The sequence below is a fragment of the Osmerus eperlanus genome, chromosome 5, assembly GCF_963692335.1.
Source record: "Osmerus eperlanus chromosome 5, fOsmEpe2.1, whole genome shotgun sequence".
Lineage (NCBI taxonomy): Eukaryota > Metazoa > Chordata > Actinopteri > Osmeriformes > Osmeridae > Osmerus > Osmerus eperlanus.
In genome coordinates, this window is record NC_085022.1 from 9,808,749 (window position 1) to 9,827,986 (window position 19,238).

Sequence of the window (19,238 nt, forward strand, 5' to 3'; positions counted from 1 at the left end):
TATATAATAGCTAAATCCCTAATTAGTAATACTGAAACACAAAAACTGAAGCATGAACACATTGGAGTGCTTTATCTGATTCCAAGGATTGGCGCACAAAGAACACTGATTCTGTCAACCATATTGCGCAATCGACTGTTATTTTGAAGGCTCCACAGACGCATACAAATGAGGTATTGGCATTTTCAGCTAGCTGTCAGCTACAAGGCTAACGAGCTAATTTCAGAGCCAGTCGAAGCCAGTTCGAGAAATTTGTTTAGAACGAGTGTGGGGGGGGGGGGCGGGGGGGGGCAGGACGCACAGACCTAGTTGGCTTTAGAGGGCTGTCAACGGGGCATGGAAGCTCCTATTGGGTCGAACAAGGTGTCAATCAAAAGGGGAGGGTTCAACGGACATTTTGAGACCTTCATTTTGTAAATACTCCGTTGATAAATCGGAGAAAATAACACTTTTATGTGAACAAGTTGTTTCTTCCGTCGGCTAACTTGCATAATGAAACAAAGGATAATGGCTATTCATGAACGTAAAACATTGTATTTGGACGAATTACTTTACATGGTTAGATACTTTGAACCCTTGGGACTTACGCAGATCAAGTTTTGATGGCATGATTTGCACACCTGGACCTATTTGAACAACTTAGGGTGAGTACAACTTTTTTCTTTGGCATTGTTGAAGGAATGTTCACCGGAAAAAGACGTTGACTTTGCTTGCTATTGCGACTTGATCTTGAATTGGTTTATTTCAATGGAAGCACAAGAATCGTAGCTTTCCAACGATGTATAACATGTGTAGCGTCTAAAAAATATATTTTTTAGAATTTAGTGCGTCGTAACTGAGGAAGGGGGAGGCAGCATTTTTGTCTCGCGGGCGAAACAGGAGCGTAAACAGGTTAAGGAATATTTTTGTTTATGTCTGGAAATGTTCGATGGTTTTATTTTTAATTTTGTGGGAGTTCACAGATGTTACTGTTGTTTAAAGAAATATGTAAAGGGTTATGAAGAAGTGATTAGAAAGATTGAGCCAGTTGAGACCGAATTGCGTTTGTTGTTAAGGGCAAAGGTGCTACATATGTGTGTTTATTGCTGCTGAGATGATTTGTTGAAATGTGTTGGGTTTGGTGGTATTCATATTTACCTATTTAAATGGACTTGAAGTTGAAGCTTTGTCCAACCAGAATGCTAATACATGGGTAAACTGTCGTCCTCTGACGAGTGATATTAGGTGCATATGTAGATTTCGGAGCCTAATTTTTATGTTGAAATTAAAATGGTACTAATGGTTGATAGACTTGAAAAGATAATCCAGGCTGTGACTGTTGGTTAATGGCTAATGGTGAAAACGTGGAGGAAGTGCATTTTGTTCTGTCCTGAGACAAAGGAGAGTCCAGGAAGTTGAATTTGCAACTATGACAACGACATTGGCTAACAAACTAACAGACCGACAGGCGGGTACAGGCTAGTAAAGGAATTGCAGCTTGATATTTGAGATCCAGGATGAGTAACCGCATGACGCATGCGCAGATGGAGGTTGAGAAATTTACAAAGACGCAAATTTAGAGAAATAGATACATTTGGAGCGAATTTTACTTATTAATTTGGTTACTTTTGAAATATGTTACGTGATGAGCATTTTGAGACATTTGCTAACAAGGTTTTGTTTGTTTGAGGACATTTTAAATGAGTTTCAGAAATTCCGAGGAAAGGTGGGGGCTAAAAGAGTCCCGTTACGTTGAGTCTTACAAAGGTGATCCCAGAGGGTGTAATTCTGCATAATTATGTGAGTATTAATGGTGAAAGATGTGTCCGTTTAGATGAATTCGAAGTTTGGTGGTTTACGAATGTATGATTTAACATTCGTTCTAAATCCTAGCCAAACAGGGAGGTAGAAGCCTTTCAGACCAGGACTTGTATTTACGAGCGGAACATCTGTGGTGTGTGATGGTATCCATAAAAATGCAGAAATTAGACCCTGGTTCATAAATTAGTTCTAATTGGATTGGAAAAGTTATACTTTAGCAAAATTAAGTGAATAGCTGGTAAACGCCAACCATCTGTGTTGTTTAAAAGAAATGAAAAAAGGTTGAGAGTTTTTGCTTTGTTCCAGAGCGCGCTGTTTGATGTGAGTTTGAAATGCGCGATTGTTTATTTGAGTTGATTCACTAACAAAGAGTAATTGAGATAGCTGGTAAATATAGGAATATTCAAAGGTGTATACATTACATGCTTTGATAAAACTTTTGAGGAGTTAAAGAATAAGGTTTTGTTTTACGGGTTTATGTTAAATTGTGAATTTAAAGGTTTAAAAGAAAAAGGGAGAGTTTATATTTTCTTTTGTCTTAAGGGCATGGTACAATGTTTTGGGATAAACAGTTAGGCTGTGATGAGGTTGTATCATTATGGTATTGGTTCATAAAGAGGGTTATGATAATTTGGTTTTGAAATAATTTGGGAAGACTCATTAAGTCTGATAAATTGTGGTGTGATGGTTGTGCTAAGTAGCTTGTTCTGGACTGCAGCCAAAGCAAGTTATGAAGTTCTACCTATCTAACCTATATAGTGTAATGGCATTTTTTGATATAGTTACTAAGAATGTATTTTTAATAGACTGAGGTTGTGTTTAAACAAATGGATGTTGCAGTTGGTCTTAAGGTATTTATGGTATTGGTTTATGATGCCTGATTGAGAAGCTAGGGGCACAGAGGTTGGGGGATGTTTGAGTTCTGTGGCCTAAAGGGAGATGGATAGATGGATTCAGTTGATCTAGCAGCCCTGACCTTTTGGCCGAGGAGATTGTGTCCTGTGTCCTGTTTGTGTTTCATTAAGGGTATCTTTACTGTCCTCATTTAGAGAAAGAGCCGTGACATCAAAAGACTTTGGTCACTTGACCTGGGGGGTTATATTGTCTTAACTGTCACTGAGCAGTGCTGACCAATCAGAGTTCAGAAAAACCATTTGATCTAAAGTTTATATAAGGCAGGGTTTTGGGGTTGTTCTGTATCACTCTGGCGAACGACCTGTGGCTAGCACCTCCTTCGTTATGACTGATCACAAAGTACTTTGTTAAATCATGATCTGTATAAGCAAAATAAATTTATTGTAACCGCCATCTCTTGACTATTCAAATCTACACAGTGCCGCTAGAATTTCCACCATTACACTTGGTGGCCAGTAGGGGGATCCTCGTTGGTCTACGGCGTTCAGCAGGCGGCTCCCCTCGGCGAATTGATCTTCCGAAAAAAAAAAAAAACGCCTTTCCTTCCGCCATGCGTGAGACAGCAGGGCCAGGGGGGGGCGCCCGTTGGACGTTTTGTGGCTGACGCGGGGTCTTCAAAAGAACCGGTGAGATATTCTTTTGGATACTGTGTGATATTGAGTTGTCTAAATGTGTGTTTTTTAGGCTATTGTCAATAATTCGGTTAAGTAAGTAATTGGGCAGAGGTAAAACTGTCCTGTACGTGTAAAGTCGTACGAATTAATAAGGTAAGGTTGTTGAACCTATCTTTTACATGAAAGTCGTAAAAAAAATGTCTGCAGAAGTGTGTCGACGGACACACATAGAGGTAGTGTTGTTGACGAACAAACACATAGAGGGAGATAAATTCACATGTTATATCGTGTTATGTGTCTTTTTGAGACCCTAAGGATTAGAATATGTTGGGTTAGTGATAGTTTGAGAAATTGTATTGGCATTGGTGCAGTTCTTATTTATTAACGGCCTAAACGTGATTCTAAGTCCCGAGAGAAAAGTATACTTGTGAGGAAATCAGCTGTGTGAGTGAGTGTTTACAAAGGGTTTGAGTCCCTGAAGGTGGAGAACAAAGAAAAGAAAAAGTTTAGGAAGTATAGGCCTGTGAAATTTCAAAGTAAAGGTTTTAAGTTTGCAACACGCGTGTTCATTTTTGTTTTATGTTTTTTGAGGTTAAAAGAAGTATGAGTAACTAATGGTGTCTATTATTCAAGCTATATACAAATTACAAAAATCAAAATTTTAATTACTTTTCAAAATGTTAATTATTTTTCGGTTTGAATATTTGTAATTTAAGATTGTGCAGTTATTTTCATTGAAAGTTGGGAAGTCGGAATTTAATTGTTTTTAGAAAAGAAAAGGGGTAATTGTGTCTTTATTTTCCGTTGTTGGTTATCGTTTATGGATTGTAATTCTGAAAATGAATGGTCTGGAGACAGAATTGACCTGTCCAAACATCGATTACATGAAGCAAAAGTATGGTAACGATAGTTTATTGCAAATGCGGATTGATAAATGTGGATTTTCGAGTGTGGAGTCGTTTTGTTTTAAGGACCTTATTGTATTGCGAAATGGGTTCGTGGAGAGAAATAGATACACGATTTTTTTTGAAGTGGAGAAAAGAATAGATTTTAGCCTGATTGGAGAGCTTTTTTTTCTGATTGGATGGAGATAGGTAGAGGGATAAAGAAATATTAGGACAGAATAGTGTGGGGAATTTTTCATCTATTTCCCCACAGATTCACGATTGAGATTTTCTGGCTGTTCCGCAAACAAATTTCGCCTCATCCGCAGCCAGGGGTGTTGCGGCAGGATGCGCGGGCGCATGAGGGTTTGCGGGAATGCGAGAACAGAATACGAAGAGGTCAGACATTTGCCATTTCTTCTGACAGCCGGTTATATCTAGGAAAAGTCAAGAAAGTAGGATCCTGGAATGTTTTTTATAGATTTGCTTTGGATTCCCGCAAAGATTGAAGCTTGTGCCTTGACTTGCAATTGCCATTGTGTTTCCAAGAAGGAAAGGTTAAAGTCCTCTCCGGAACAAAGGGTTTGAGTCCCTGTTGTGTTTGGAATAAGCGTGTTGTGGGCTATGGTCAAAGCTGATGCAGAGCGTGTTGACATGCTGTTGAAAAAACATGTAGGCCAACACGAATTGCTAGGTAAGGTCAATCCAAAATGCGTGCTTTAATTGTGGGAATTTGATTAAAATGTACGTGAATGTCCGGAGATGTGTCATCTTTGTTGAAAGTTTTCTGGAAATTGTGAGCGAACTCTCGCAAAATCAGAGGGGTTCGTGACCGGAAGTTGAGTTTCGAAATGGTGGCGTACAATGTTTATCGGTTGACACTGTTGGTAGAGGAGAGACGATTGTTTTACAACTCTGTGTTAACCGTTATATGTTTGATGTTAGACTTTACATCGGTCTGATTACCGCCAGAAGGCATTTGTTTTTGAAGACGGAGACATTCTGTTTTGAAAATGCTAATGTTAATTCTTTGACTGAATTCTCCACTTGAAAAGAGGCGCATGCGCTTGAGCCTAGCGGAAGTTGATTCTTTCAGTGAAGCTCATTCTGCGTGCAGTGCCCACACGTGAGTGCAAAAAAAAATAAAAAAATATCACTCATTTTATTGAGAATTTGACGTTGAATTGTGAAGTATATTGGTTGGGAAAACAGATGTGTGTTTCTGTTTCTTTGTCGAACTTAAGAAAATATTGTGAGTTGCCATACTCTTGATTTGGAAATTATGTACAGACCGATTTTCTATATTATGAGCTTGATTCGTTATTGAATAACGCGCTGGAAATTTAGTGTTTGGGTAGGATAATTGGTAAAAGGCCAGTTTTGGCAATAAAAGCGGTATTCATTTGAAGAATTACAATCCCGGGGTTATTGAAACTTTTATAGAAAGTTGTGTGTTCAAACGGAAATGTTATGTTGTTTAAGGAATATTTTTGTTTATGTCTGGAAATGTTCGATGGTTTTATTTTTAATTTTGTGGAAGTTCACAGATGTTACTGTTGTTTAAAGAAATATGTAAAGGGTTATGAAGAAGTGATTAGAAAGATTGAGCCAGTCCGAGGGACTTAAGTGTATACAGGGGGAACTAGTTAGAGAGACTGAATTGCGATTGTTGTCAAGGGCAAAGGTACTACATATGTGTGTTTATTGCTGCTGAGATGATTTGTTGAAATGTGTTGGGTTTGGTGGTATTCATATTTACCTATTTAAATGGACTTGAAGTTGAAGCTTTGTCCAACCAGAATGCTAATACATGGGTAAACTGTCATTCTCTGACGAGTGATATTAGGTGCATATGTAGATTTCGGAGCCTAATTTTTATGTTGAAATTAAATGGTTGATAGACTTGAAAAGATAATCCAGGCTGTGACTTTGTTGGTTAATGGCTAATGGTGAAAACGTGGAGGAAGTGCATTTTGCTCTGTCCTGAGACAAAGGAGAGTCCAGGAAGTTGAATTTGCAACTATGGCAACGACATTGGCTAACAAACTAACAGACCGACAGGCGGGTACAGGCTAGTAAAGGAATTGCAGCTTGATATTTGAGATCCAGGATGAGTAACCGCATGACGCATGCGCAGATGGAAGTTGAGAAATTTACAAAGACGCAAATTTAGAGAAATAGATACATTTGGAGCGAATTTTACATATTAATTTGGTTACTTTTGAAATATGTTACGTGATGAGTATTTTGAGACATTTGCTAACAAGGTTTTTGTTTGTTTGAGGACATTTTAAATGAGTTTCAGAAATTCCGAGGAAAGGTGGGGGCTACAAAAAAAAAAGTCCCGTTACGATGAGTTTTACAAAGGTGATCCCAGAGGGTGTAATTCTGCATACTTATGTGAGTATTAATGGTGAAAGATGTGTCCGTTTAGATGAATTCAAAGTTTGGTGGTTTACAAATGTATGATTTAACATTTGTTCTAAATCCTAGCCAAACAGGGAGGTAGGAGCCTTTCAGACCAGAACTTGTATTTACGAGCGGAAAATCTGTGGTGTGTGATGGTATCCATAAAAATGCAGAAATTAGACCCTGGTTCATAAATTAGTTCTAATTGGATTGGAAAAGTTATACTTTAGCAAAATTAAGTGAATAGATGGTAAACGCCAACCATCTGTGTTGTTTAAAAGAAATGAAAAAAGGTTGAGAGTTTTTGCTTTGTTCCAGAGCGCGCTGTTTGATGCGAGTTTTGAAATGCGCGATGGTTTATTTGAGTTGATACACTAACAACGAGTAATTGAGATAGCTGGTAAATATAGGAATATTCAAAGGTGTATACATTACATGCTTTGATAAAACTTTTGAGGTGTTAAAGAATAAGGTTTTGTTTTACGGGTTTATGTTAAATTGTGAATTTAAAGGTTTAAAAGAAAAAGGGAGAGTTTATATTTTCTTTTGTCTTAAGGGCATGGTACAATGTTTTGGGATAAACAGTTAGGCTGTGATGAGGTTGTATCATTATGGTATTGGTTCATAAAGAGGGTTATGATAATTTGGTTTTGAAATAATTTGGGAAGACTCATTAAGTCTGATAAATTGTGGTGTGATGGTTGTGCTAAGTAGCTTGTTCTGGACTGCAGCCAAAGCAAGTTATGAAGTTCTACCTATCTAACCTATATAGTAATATAGATGGGGTATAAGTTTGGTTAATGGTTACATTAAGAACATTTTATGGTCTATGTTTTATTTTGGAATCATACAGATTAAATTCTGGTTTAGGGTAGTGATGCTAGTTTTCTACATGTCTTGGTAAAAGAGAGAGTTTATTTGGTGAATTTAAATACAGGGAAAAATTAAAAGGGAATCTGAAATTTAAAGGTATTCATTTGAACTGTTCCTAAAGGTTTTTTTTGAAGAAAAGATAATAAGAGACTAAAAGTTGAGGTTATTCGTAATTTGGCTGTTTTCTAAAATAGTTTTATTTTATACAAATTGGTTCAAAAGTAGTTTGCTTCAGTGTAAGCTTGTTAATTCATAAAAGGGAAAAGAGTTAAAATATGTACTGATAGTTAAATACATCATTGGTGTTACATATGATTTTGGGAAAGGTATGGAAACAGGAAGTTTCTTAGTTTGATCTGGGACACAACTTGCTGTATGCAAATGTGGAATTCACTCTAACAATTATGATTATTCCACAGGGAAAATGCTAGTGCTGATACTAGCTGGAGCAGTTTCTAGATTGCCTGAATGCATTGATGAACTAACTAGAATATGTTTTTGATGTTGATATGTTTACAGGAAATGATGAGATGATGTTGCTATGTCCGGATGAGCCTAACTTGACAAATTTGGGCTTACAGGACTCTTTTGAGGAAAATTGTTGTGTGACCTTGATACAACATTTGTTATGGATTCTTTAAGGGAAGCGCAGGCTTCTTAGAGAGGAAGAGATGACGTTTAGGAATTTATGACTGACTGATGACTGACTGATCTAAACAGAGAGTGACTATGGGGGTTTTATGGTTTTATGAATTTAGCTTCAGTAGTTTGGATTTGTGATAGGATTGTGAGGGTTTGATACGATATTGCTGAGTTGAAAATATTGGACTGTATTTAACCCAGAGTGAGAATTTTGTTTTGTTTGAGTATATTTGATAAGAATTACAGAATACAGCGGACAGATGGAGAAAGGAATGGTGGAATGGAGATTCGAACTTGGACTAATCCACAAGAAAATGCGTTTTGGAAAAAGGAAGGATATGAGAATAAAAAATGGAGGTTGTATGGTCTGCATAAAACATTTATCTTGAGATTTTGCTAAGTTAACACATGGAAAGATCATGCCTCTACAGTTTGTGTGATATCAAGAAGAATGCATTATTTTAGCATACAAGAGGATTTGTAATGGATGCATAGTCATTTTGTTAATACTTCATATGTGGGACAAGTATTATGAGAAAAGGAATTTAAACACGATAAGCTTCACAGTTAAGGTTAGGGAAACCATTTGGGTATTGATAGATGGATTTTGTAGAGTTCAATTTTTGGAGAAGTGATACAAGAAGTCAGTTACCTTTAACTGACCTCTGTGAGAATGTGCTTGTTTATCACTGTGCAACCTTTTTGGAGTCTATTTTGTGTGAGATTCACAGGCAGGTGAAGGAGGCTATTCCTATGACTGGACCGCTGCATGATTTGATACCAGATGACTGGATCGTGGTGAAGGACCTGAAACGCCTGGTAAAACCCAAGGTGGACGGGGCCATACCAGATTCTCCTGACGACTAATCCGGCGGTTAAGATCGAGGGGAGAGCAACGTGGATACACGCTAACCATTGCAAGCGTGCACCTTGTCTGGAGACGGAAGCAGAGGATACGCGTTCTGCGTAGTACCAAGGAAATTTCCGAGCTGTACGTGAAGTGCAGTGTCGTTGAAAGTTGCCCTGAGCAATTTGATCGTCGTTTGCAATCGATTCGACTAGACTACACCGCCTGACAGAAGTTTGCCTACATTCAACTGAAGATGGCCACTACGGATGCACGACCATGGCATCAGTTCCGACAAACTGGACTTTGTGGTATACGGGGTGCAGTGGGTTTTGTCTTGGGAATGGCATTACTTATTGCTCTTATTGTATTTTCGCTTTTGTATTTTAATAAAAGTATGCATAATTCTGATGATACTATGACAATAGATCCAATGACTTCAACTGTTTCACCTGCAACGTTCCAGATGTTGAAAAGTGATGAGAGAGAGGTTGTAGATGAAATGGAATCGGAGATGGAGTTTAATTCTTGGTATAAGTTAGCAACATATTCAGTAAAACAAGCTTTAGGCAAAGAACACCCACCATGTGTGTATTGCCAGCCACTTAAGGATGTTTCACTGATTATGCCAGCACCATTTAATTCAACTAGTTGTTATGATTTTAATTACCATCGAATTATTTCAGGTGACATTGATAAAACGAGATGTGTGGACAGTAGTCATCTGGTTTTGGTTCAGGAATTGTCCAGTCTGTCCCACTAACTGCTATCATTACCAGAGTTCTAGTGCTTGGTATTTAAATTCCAATCTAGGATGTGCAGCAGTACGTCCTATGCTTACTGGACCAATTGAGAACGAGGGAACGGAAGATGTTCTGATTGATTTTGTTATAGTTCCAGGGCAAAAGTTTGAGTGTTTTGAGAAAAGTTCCGATATTGTTAAAACAGTATTCGTGGGGAACTTTAGTGAAGGGAAAGTAAAGATTGGAACTTGTGGACATACTTGGGTGGTAAATCCATACTGTGAGGCGATGCAGCTTAGAGATGTTAATGGGACTTTACACCCTTGTTACAAGTATAGAAGCTCTGTTCGTGTGGATAGTGAGGGAAAACATCATACTCCACCACCTTCTGGCCCATTGGTATATCCAGGACGCGATATAACTGATATATTTTGGTATTGTGGGGATAGAATTAGATCACGTTTACCAAAAGGATGGGTGGGAGTGTGTGCTAAGGTGATGTTAGTTAGTAAGACGTTGATTAAGCCTTTAGGAAATGTGACGGTTGATTCAGGCAGACAGAGACGAGCTGCTCCTGTTGGTTCTTTTGATAGTGGAATTTACATAGATGATATTGGAGTACCAAGAGGGGTGCCTACTGAGTTTAAAGCTAGAAATCAGGTAGCTGCAGGACTAGAATCATTCTTTTGCGTACATTGTACGGTTAACAAAAATGTGGATTGGATTAATTATATATATTATAATCAGCAAAGTTTTATTAATTACACTGTTGATGCGATTTCTGGATTATCAGAACAATTGGCTAAGACTTCAGAGATGGCATGGCAAAACAGGATTGCTCTAGACATGTTGTTGGCTGAAAAAGGGGGTGTTTGTGTACTTTTCAATAATACATGTTGTACGTACATTCCCAATAATACAGCGAGTGATGGGTCAGTCACTAAAGCATTATCAAGCATGCGTACTTTGAGATTAGAATTGTCTGAACATTCTGGATTTGATGATTCAAAAGGAGTTTGGTCATGGATTGACGGTTCTTGGGAAATGTTTGGTAAATGGAAGGCAGTTCTTCTGTCTGTTTTGTGTGGAATAGGTGTCATTTTGTTGATACTATTGTTTTTTGGCTTGTTGTCTGTTTCCCTGTGTAAGGAAGATTGTGGAAAAGACAATGGCTAAATCATTTGCTGTTCAAATGATGAACTATAGTCCCTTAGAGGATTCTGACTGGGTTCCACCATTTAACCCTCGTGCTGCCTTCGGGTCACATGACCCAAAGGTTCATAACGAACCATTGTTGTGTTTACCCAATTTTACCCAATACAAAAACAAATAAAAATAATTTTCTTTTAACCATTCCAATGTGGGGGGTCTGAGACAGCCCGACAGTTAAAAGAAAATGCTTCACTTTGTTTTTGTATGAGGTAAATTTGTCGCAATACGACGGTGGGTCACAATGACTGATGGGTCAGAATGACCCGAAGATAACACAAGGGTTAAGGATGAAGAGGCTACTGTGAGTGATATGTAATTCTCTTGTTATTTTGGGGGTTATGTTTTGATTAAAGGGGGTTACTTTATTTTCTTGCATCCATATCTGTATGGATGTTTTATATTTTTGTATGCTTATGCTTTTGTATGCCTTTGTTGTTTAAAAAAAAAAAAGTAAGGAATGTAATGGCATTTTTTGATATAGTTACTAAGAATGTATTTTTAATAGACTGAGGTTGTGTTTAAACAAATGGATGTTGCAGTTGGTCTTAAGGTATTTATGGTATTGGTTTATGATGCCTGATTGAGAAGCTAGGGGCACAGAGGTTGGGGGATGTTTGAGTTCTGTGGCCTAAAGGGAGATGGATAGATGGATTCAGTTGATCTAGCAGCCCTGACCTTTTGGCCAAGGAGATTGTGTCCTGTGTCCTGTTTGTGTTTCATTAAGGGTATCTTTACTGTCCTCATTTAGAGAAAGAGCCGTGACATCAAAAGACTTTGGTCACTTGACCTGGGGGGTTATATTGTCTTAACTGTCACTGAGCAGTGCTGACCAATCACAGAGTTCAGAAAAACCATTTGATCTAAAGTTTATATAAGGCAGGGTTTTGGGGTTGTTCTGTATCACTCTGGCGAACGACCTGTGGCTAGCACCTCCTTCGTTAGACTGATCACAAAGTACTTTGTTCAATCTTGATTTGTACAAGCAAAATAAATTTATTGTAACCGCCATCTCTTGACTATTCAAATCTACACAGTGCCACTAGAATTTTTCCATATCACATATCACAAAGTAAAATGAGTAAATAGTTATCACCCTGGCCTCTTTGCTTGTGGCGTTTCTGCAGCTGCCTTGCAGTAAAGCTATAGTTAGCCTAGCTATCCCTTAACAGATGCGAAACGAATGTTCTGCCAAAGATAGTCACGCGTGTTTTCGTGACGTTAGTGACGTAGTGACGTTAGTAACGTCAGTGACTGTGGCTAGCAAATTAGCTACCTTGCAGTAAAGCTATAGTTAGCCTAGCTATCCCCCAAGTTAACAGATGCTAAACGAATGTTCTGCCAAAGGTAGTCACGCGTGTTTTCGTGACGTTAGTTACGTAGTGACGTTAGTAACGTCAGTGACTGTGGCTAGCAAATTAGCCACCGTTAGCTTCACTTTTCGCCACAAAAACGTAACTTGAGCCTAAACCATGCAACGGAACGTAAATCCCAATAGAAGCAACTCAATGGCTATCAAGACGAAACTTTTGACACCTAGGTTGTGTATGTAGGCCAAATATTGACTGAGTTTTAGGGGAAAAAAAAAAAAAATATATATAATAATAATATATATGTGAGAGAACAAAGGTTGTGCCCTTGCCGAAGGCAAAGCACACCCAATTAAGATATATTGTCTTCTTTCTCTGGTGTCTCCTCCGCACCGACAGATCACGCGTCAGACATGCAGCTCGTTTATGAGATAATTTAATGTCTTAGTGTAAAATACAGAAGGCATCTAACAAATGATCGTCAGATATGTCATGAACTATAGTAACTGGTGAACAAAGGGTATCGATAGTGTTCCCCCCAATGTAAGAGTGGATGAACTACTGTACAGCCCTTAAGCCATCAACGCTTAATACAAGGCATTATCATGTCGAAGCTAACTCGAGCTCTGGCATTTTTCATTTATCAAAAACGTAAAAAGAATATAGCACGCAGCGTGTGAAGAACGCGTTCAGCATCCCGCGAACATTGTTTAATTTTGAGGCTTGTCGCCTGCAGGCTATATAATTCTGACCGCGATGAGAAAAAAACAGCTTCCATTGCGAGTGGGCCGGACAAGGAAAGCATGTGGTTGTCTGCCTCATGTTTATTCATTAGAACATTTGAATGAAGATATCTCAAAATTTAGGATATCTCCAAACAGATTCTTACTAGTAACTATTGGATTAGTTACTAGTATCTATTCCAGTTTTACTAGTAACTATTCATTAGATTCTAGTAACTATTCTTTAGTTACTAGTAACTATTCCTGTTTTACTAGTAACTTTCATTAGATATTAGTACCTATTCTTTAGTTACTAGTAACTAATCCAATAGTTACTAGTATATATTCCCGTTTTACTAGTAACTTTCATTAGATACTAGTAACTATTCTTTAGTTACTAGTAACTATTACAATTGTTACTAGTAACATTATTATTCTTACTAGTAGCAAATTTTTACTCGTCATTGCTTACGACGAGTAAAAATGACTACTTGATAGTAAAATTTTAAATGTTACTAGTAAAACGGGAATAGATACTAGTAACTATTGGATTAGATACTAGTTGGACACAAATAGTAGATATCTGTAAAGCAGAGCCCCATAGAATACAATTGTAAAATTGTGCAATTTGTTACTAGTAAAACGGGAATAGATACTAGTAACTATTGGATTAGTTACTAGTAACTAAAGAATAGGTAATAGTATCTAATGAAAAGTTACTAGTAAAACGGGAATAGAAACTAGTAACTATTGGATTAGTTACTAGTAACTAAAGAATAGTTACTAGTATCTAATGAAAAGTTACTAGTAAAACTGGAATAGGAATAAGTACTAGTAACTTTAAAATAGTGACTAGTACGTTTGTAGAAATAAATGTTAAAACGGCCTGCCATATGTATCGGCCCTACTGCTGTATGTTTCATTCAATCAACACATTTAATCCTACTGAGAAAGCCGAGTAAACACACTCAATGATAGGCTACATGATCTGCTACTGCTATTACGATCCCAACTATAATTTCAGCTGTTAAAACTATAATATTCTTGTTACGACTAGCTAGCCTACTTCTTCTTCTGTTTAACAGTTCAGCTTTCAGCTTCTCCAGCATTGAAGGCTATTTAAGCTCTTAGCTTTGTTAGATGATGCAGTTCAGCTTCCACACTGCCTCTTGAAATTCAACTATTTCTTTGATTGCTTCACAACGTTTAAAAGTATTCTCCTGCATTGTATTTAAGCACTTTCTTAGATGATGCAGTTCAGCTTCCACACTGCCTCTTTTGTGTGACTCACACATTTTTGAAATTCATTTCAGCTTTCAGCTTGCGGGTATTTTCTAATTTCTGTATTTTCAGCAATTAAAAATAAATAAATTCATCTTTCAGCATTCCAACGCATTTTCTGCAGGAAATGCACTTTCTAGTTAGGGTTCCTCCGGTAGGAGGAAACCTATTGTTATTGGTGGTATTATTATTATTAGGGTTCCTCCGGTAGGAGGAAAACTATTGTTATTGGTGGTATTATTATTAGGGTTCCTCCGGTAGGAGAACCCTATTGTTATTGATGGTATTATTAGGGTTCCTCCGGTAGGAGAACCCTATTGTTATTGGTGGTATTATTAGGGGCCAAGCAGCGAAGCTGCGAGGCACCTATTGTAATTGGTAGTATTATTATTATTATTATTAGGGGCCAAGCAGCGAAGCTGCGAGGCACCTATTGTAATTGGTAGTATTATTATTATTATTATTATTATTAGGGGCCAAGCAGCGAAGCTGCGAGGCACCTATTGTAATTGGTAGTATTATTATTATTATTATTAGGATTCCTCCGTAAGGAGGAAACCTATTGTTATTGTTAGTTTTATTAGGATTCCTCCGTAAGGAGGAAACCTATTGTTATTGTTAGTTTTATTATTATTATTAGGATTCCTCCGTAAGGAGGAAACCTATTGTTATTGTTAGTTTTATTATTGTTGGAATGCTGCTTCAGCATTCCAAGTATTGTTCTTTGAATCTTTATTGTTGGAATGCTGCTTCAGCATTCCAAGTATTGTTCTTTGAATCTTTATTCAACTTATTGTTGGAATGCTGCTTCAGCATTCCATGGGTTTCCAATGGAGTTTTCTTTCAAATCCTCTCAAACTTCTTTAAACTTCTTCAACTTACAAATCCTTCTTCTTCCTCAATCTTTCAGCTAGAGCCACCATTTAAACTTTAAAATGTTGACAAAACCCTAAACTATTTTTTAATAATTCAGCTTTTTGATATCTATTCAACTTTTTTCAATATCACTGATTATGTTTCATGACTTTTTCAAGCCATTTCTGAGATTTACATGGGTGTGTACGTGAAACCCTAGACTGCAGACTGAAACGCTTAGAGTGGAGGGCAGCTTCGGATGTCGTTGAAAAAATATTTCTAGTTTGCCAGCATTGCCACAATTTTCGCTCTTCATGCTTCGTTTTTGGATCAATAGATAGCTAATTTTGTGCTGGTCGTAGACAGTTGTCTGTTGAATCCAACAGACGTACACATTTGTTCAGAGCCCCACGAAAGCGAGACAAAGTCCAACTCTCGCCCCATAGAGACCAATGCAAATCTGGTGACAAAATCGTCAGAGAAAGCAAAAAGAACAAGATTTTGAAACTGCCGGTAGAGTCGTATTTCTGACCGCACAGAAATATAAAGGACATCTCTGGTTTCGGCAGAGTCTTGGGTCTCGGAAAATATACTTACTTTTTGGATTGGACGTATAGTTTTGCGTCTAGGTCAACTTGTTTGAGGTGTGGATGCTAGGTAAATGTTCGTTTTTCTCTCTGCCTAGCTCGTTAGCCGTCACAGCTGCGCCATCACCGTGACAACCAAACAAACACGCACCAGGAAAGCAAAAGGGACACGTTTTCGAAACTGCAGGTAGAGTCGTATTTCTGACTGCACAGACATATAAAGAATATCTCTGGTTTAGGCAGAGTCTTGGGTCTCGGAAAATATCCTTATTTTTTGGATTGGACGTATAGTTTTGCGTCTAGGTTAACTTGTTTGAGGTGTGGATTCTAGCTACATTAGTTATTCTCTCTGCCCAGCTCGTTAGCCATCACAGCTGCGCCATCACTGTGGCACCCAAACAAACACGCACCAGGAAAGCAAAAGGAACACGTTTTCGAAACTGCAGGTAGAGTCGTATTTCTGACTGCACAGACATATAAAGAATATATCTGGTTTCGGCAGAGTCTTGGGTCTCGGAAAATATCCTTAGATTTTGGATTGGACGTACAGTTTTGCGTCTAGGTTATCATGTTTGAGGTGTGGATTCTAGCTACATTTCTCTTATTCTCTGCCCTCAGCGCGTTAGCAATCATAGCTGCACCATCACCGTAACGACAGACACGCACCACTCAGTCTCTCAAATAGGTGATTGGTACGTTTACTTGACCATGAGAAACCCGATTATTAGCAATTGTCGGTTTATGCCAATAATACGATTACTCCGTTTACATGTGTAATTAGTTATGCGATTACTCAATAAACGCGTCTACATGATTCTTTTTTATTAATCGTTGTATGCTCCACGGACAAAACTTGCACCATCATCCTTCTGCAACAAAGTGTCGCCGTGTCTTCCTGTATCGGCCCTACTGCTGTATGTTTCATTCCATCAACACATTGAATCCTACTAAGGAAGCCGAGTAAACGCACTCAATGCACACATCTGCTACTGCTATTACTATCCCAACTATAATTTCAGCTGATAAGACAATAATATTCTTTTTATGACTAGCTAGCCTAGGCCTACTTCTTCTTCTGTTTAACAGTTCAGCTTTCAGCTTCTCCCGCATTGTATTTCAGCTCTTAGCGTTGTTAGATGATGCAGTTCAGTTTCCACACTGCCTCTTTTGTGTGACTCACACATTTCTTGACATTCATTTCAGCTTGCGGGTATTTTCTCATTTCTGTATTTTCTGCAATTAAGAAAAATAATTTCATCTTTCAGCATTCCAACGCATTTTCAGCAGGAAATGCCTTTCTAGTTGGGTGTGCTCAAGCCTTCGGCGAGAGCACAACCTTTGTTCTCTCACATATATATTATTATTATTTCTTTTTGCCCCCCTAAAACTCAGTCAATATTTGGCCTACATAGACAACCTAGGTGTCAAAAGTTTCGTCTTGGTAGCGATTGAGTTGCTTCTATTGGGATTTACGTTCCGTTGCATGGTTTAAGTGGAAATTACGTTTTTGTGGCGAAAAGTGAAGCTAACGGTGGCTAACTTGCTAGCCACAGTCAATGACGCTACTTACGTCACTAACGTCACGAAAACTCGCGTGACTACCTCTAGCAGAACATTAGTTTAGCAGCTCGTTAACTTCTGGGAGATAGCTAAGCTAACTGCTTTACTGCAAGGGAGCTGCAGAAACGCCACAAGCAAAGAGGCCAGGGTGATAACTATTTACTAATTTTACTTTGTGATATGACACACAATTGTGACGTGTTATGTACAATATAAGCTGATTTTATTAAGGAAATACATCTACTTTCGGAAACAGTAGTCTACTATGTCACTGAAGTATTAGCATCATGACATTAGCCTCTGTTGGCCGGGCAACACATACTACAGTGGTCTATGATGCATCTGTTTTCAATCGTTAAAATAAACATTCCTCACAAATACATTTTCGTTGTAGGATTTATTATGACATTACATTACAAGTAAACAATTTGTGGGTGAAATTATCATTACCTGTGGTTTCAAACCAGTGTTGCTCACTGCAACGCTGTAGCCTACGCGAGACACTACAAAAACATCTACACAGCTGTAGGAAGTCAAACGGCGACAGAACATGTTCGGCACTCCCCTTACTTAAATCAAAAGTCTATCTTACTGCTAACCTTAACTTCATTGCCACAGCCTAAACTTTGTCAATCTGTTCATGAAAATAATTAATTTCAGCCTAAACCGTACAATCAAATTCAACCAACGCAATCGCTACCAAGACGAACATAGCAGTAGTGTACTGTACTGTACAATTTACCGGGGCAGCTTCTCCACACAGGGCTATATCGCACTTGGCGTTGTTACTGACAATGATCGCTACCAGTGAGCTTTTTATGAAAGCGATTTTCCACTAAATAAATGTCAAGCTTATTTACGTTTTTGGGGGCATATTTTCAGTTAGCAGATGGTACTGTTTGAATCGCGATTCTATCTTCTACTGCTGGTAACATCGTAGAATAATCTTCAAAGGGGGTTCTTTATTCATGAATGAATGCAATATGAGTAGGCTAAATGCCTTAAAATATCACGAGAAGGGAAAAACTTAAAAGGACGTTTAAGTCATAGAGATTAGGTACATTTTTACACCGGTCTGCCAAATTTATTAGTTTTGATTCAACGATGAGGCTGCCTCTTGCAGGGGAAATGAGAAGACATCTATTTCATTCTACACTTCACTCGTATTTTCAGTTGTAAATGAGCAGCAAAAAAAATCTTTTAAATCTATGTAATCTTTATGAATAATAAGTATGCATTTTTATATAAAGTATACAGAAATATCAGTTGTAAAAATGTCATCCAAAAACGGACCCCTGTGCAACCGACGCAAGCAAGCACACCCTACAATTTCCCCAGACATTGTACCCTCTCTAGTTATTAGGATTCCTCCGTAAGGAGGAAACCTATTGTTATTGTTAGTTTTATTAGGGTTCCTCCGGTAGGAGAACCCTATTGTTATTGGTGGTATTATTGGTGGCCAAGCCGCGAAGCGGCGAAGCCACTTAAGTGTTTCTACCTTTTCTTATTAGGGGCCAAGCAGCGAAGCTGCGATGCACCTATTGTTATTGTTAGTATTATTATTAGGGGCCAAGCAGCGAAGCTGCGAGGCACCTATTGTTATTGTTAGTATTATTAGGGTTCCTCCGGTAGGAGAACCCTATTGTTATTGGTGGTATTATTATTTTTTACCCATGGGAGTCAATGGCAGCCCCTAGACCAGTACCGTAAAAAGTTGTGAAATTTGGCATGTTGAAACTGCAGACCATTAGTAACTACCATACCAAACATGGGCCGTGTGAGACAATAGGTGGCGCTACAGGCCACGCCCCAATATGTCAATTTTCAAATTGATGCCATTTGCAGGCCATAAGTCCCAAAATTCTGAAATTCATTACATATGCCTTATTTCTCATGAGGAATAAAAAAGCCTCAAGAAGCTATAACGGCCGCCATATTGGATTTTTCTGTACAATAAAGATTAAGGAAACGCGTTTTTTCCCTACTC

General features: G+C 38.2%; 1 protein-coding gene across 1 annotated transcript in view; it reads left to right on the top strand.

Moving 5' to 3' along the window:
• Positions 1 to 241: 241 nt before the first annotated feature.
• The window catches only part of dnaja (DnaJ heat shock protein family (Hsp40) member A), a 106,663-nt gene continuing 87,666 nt past the window's right edge, over positions 242 to 19,238 (top strand). Inside the window, exon 1 of the mRNA XM_062461549.1 lies at positions 242 to 245. The gene's annotated coding sequence lies outside the window, so the exon portion shown is untranslated. The remainder of the gene's footprint in view (positions 246 to 19,238) is intronic.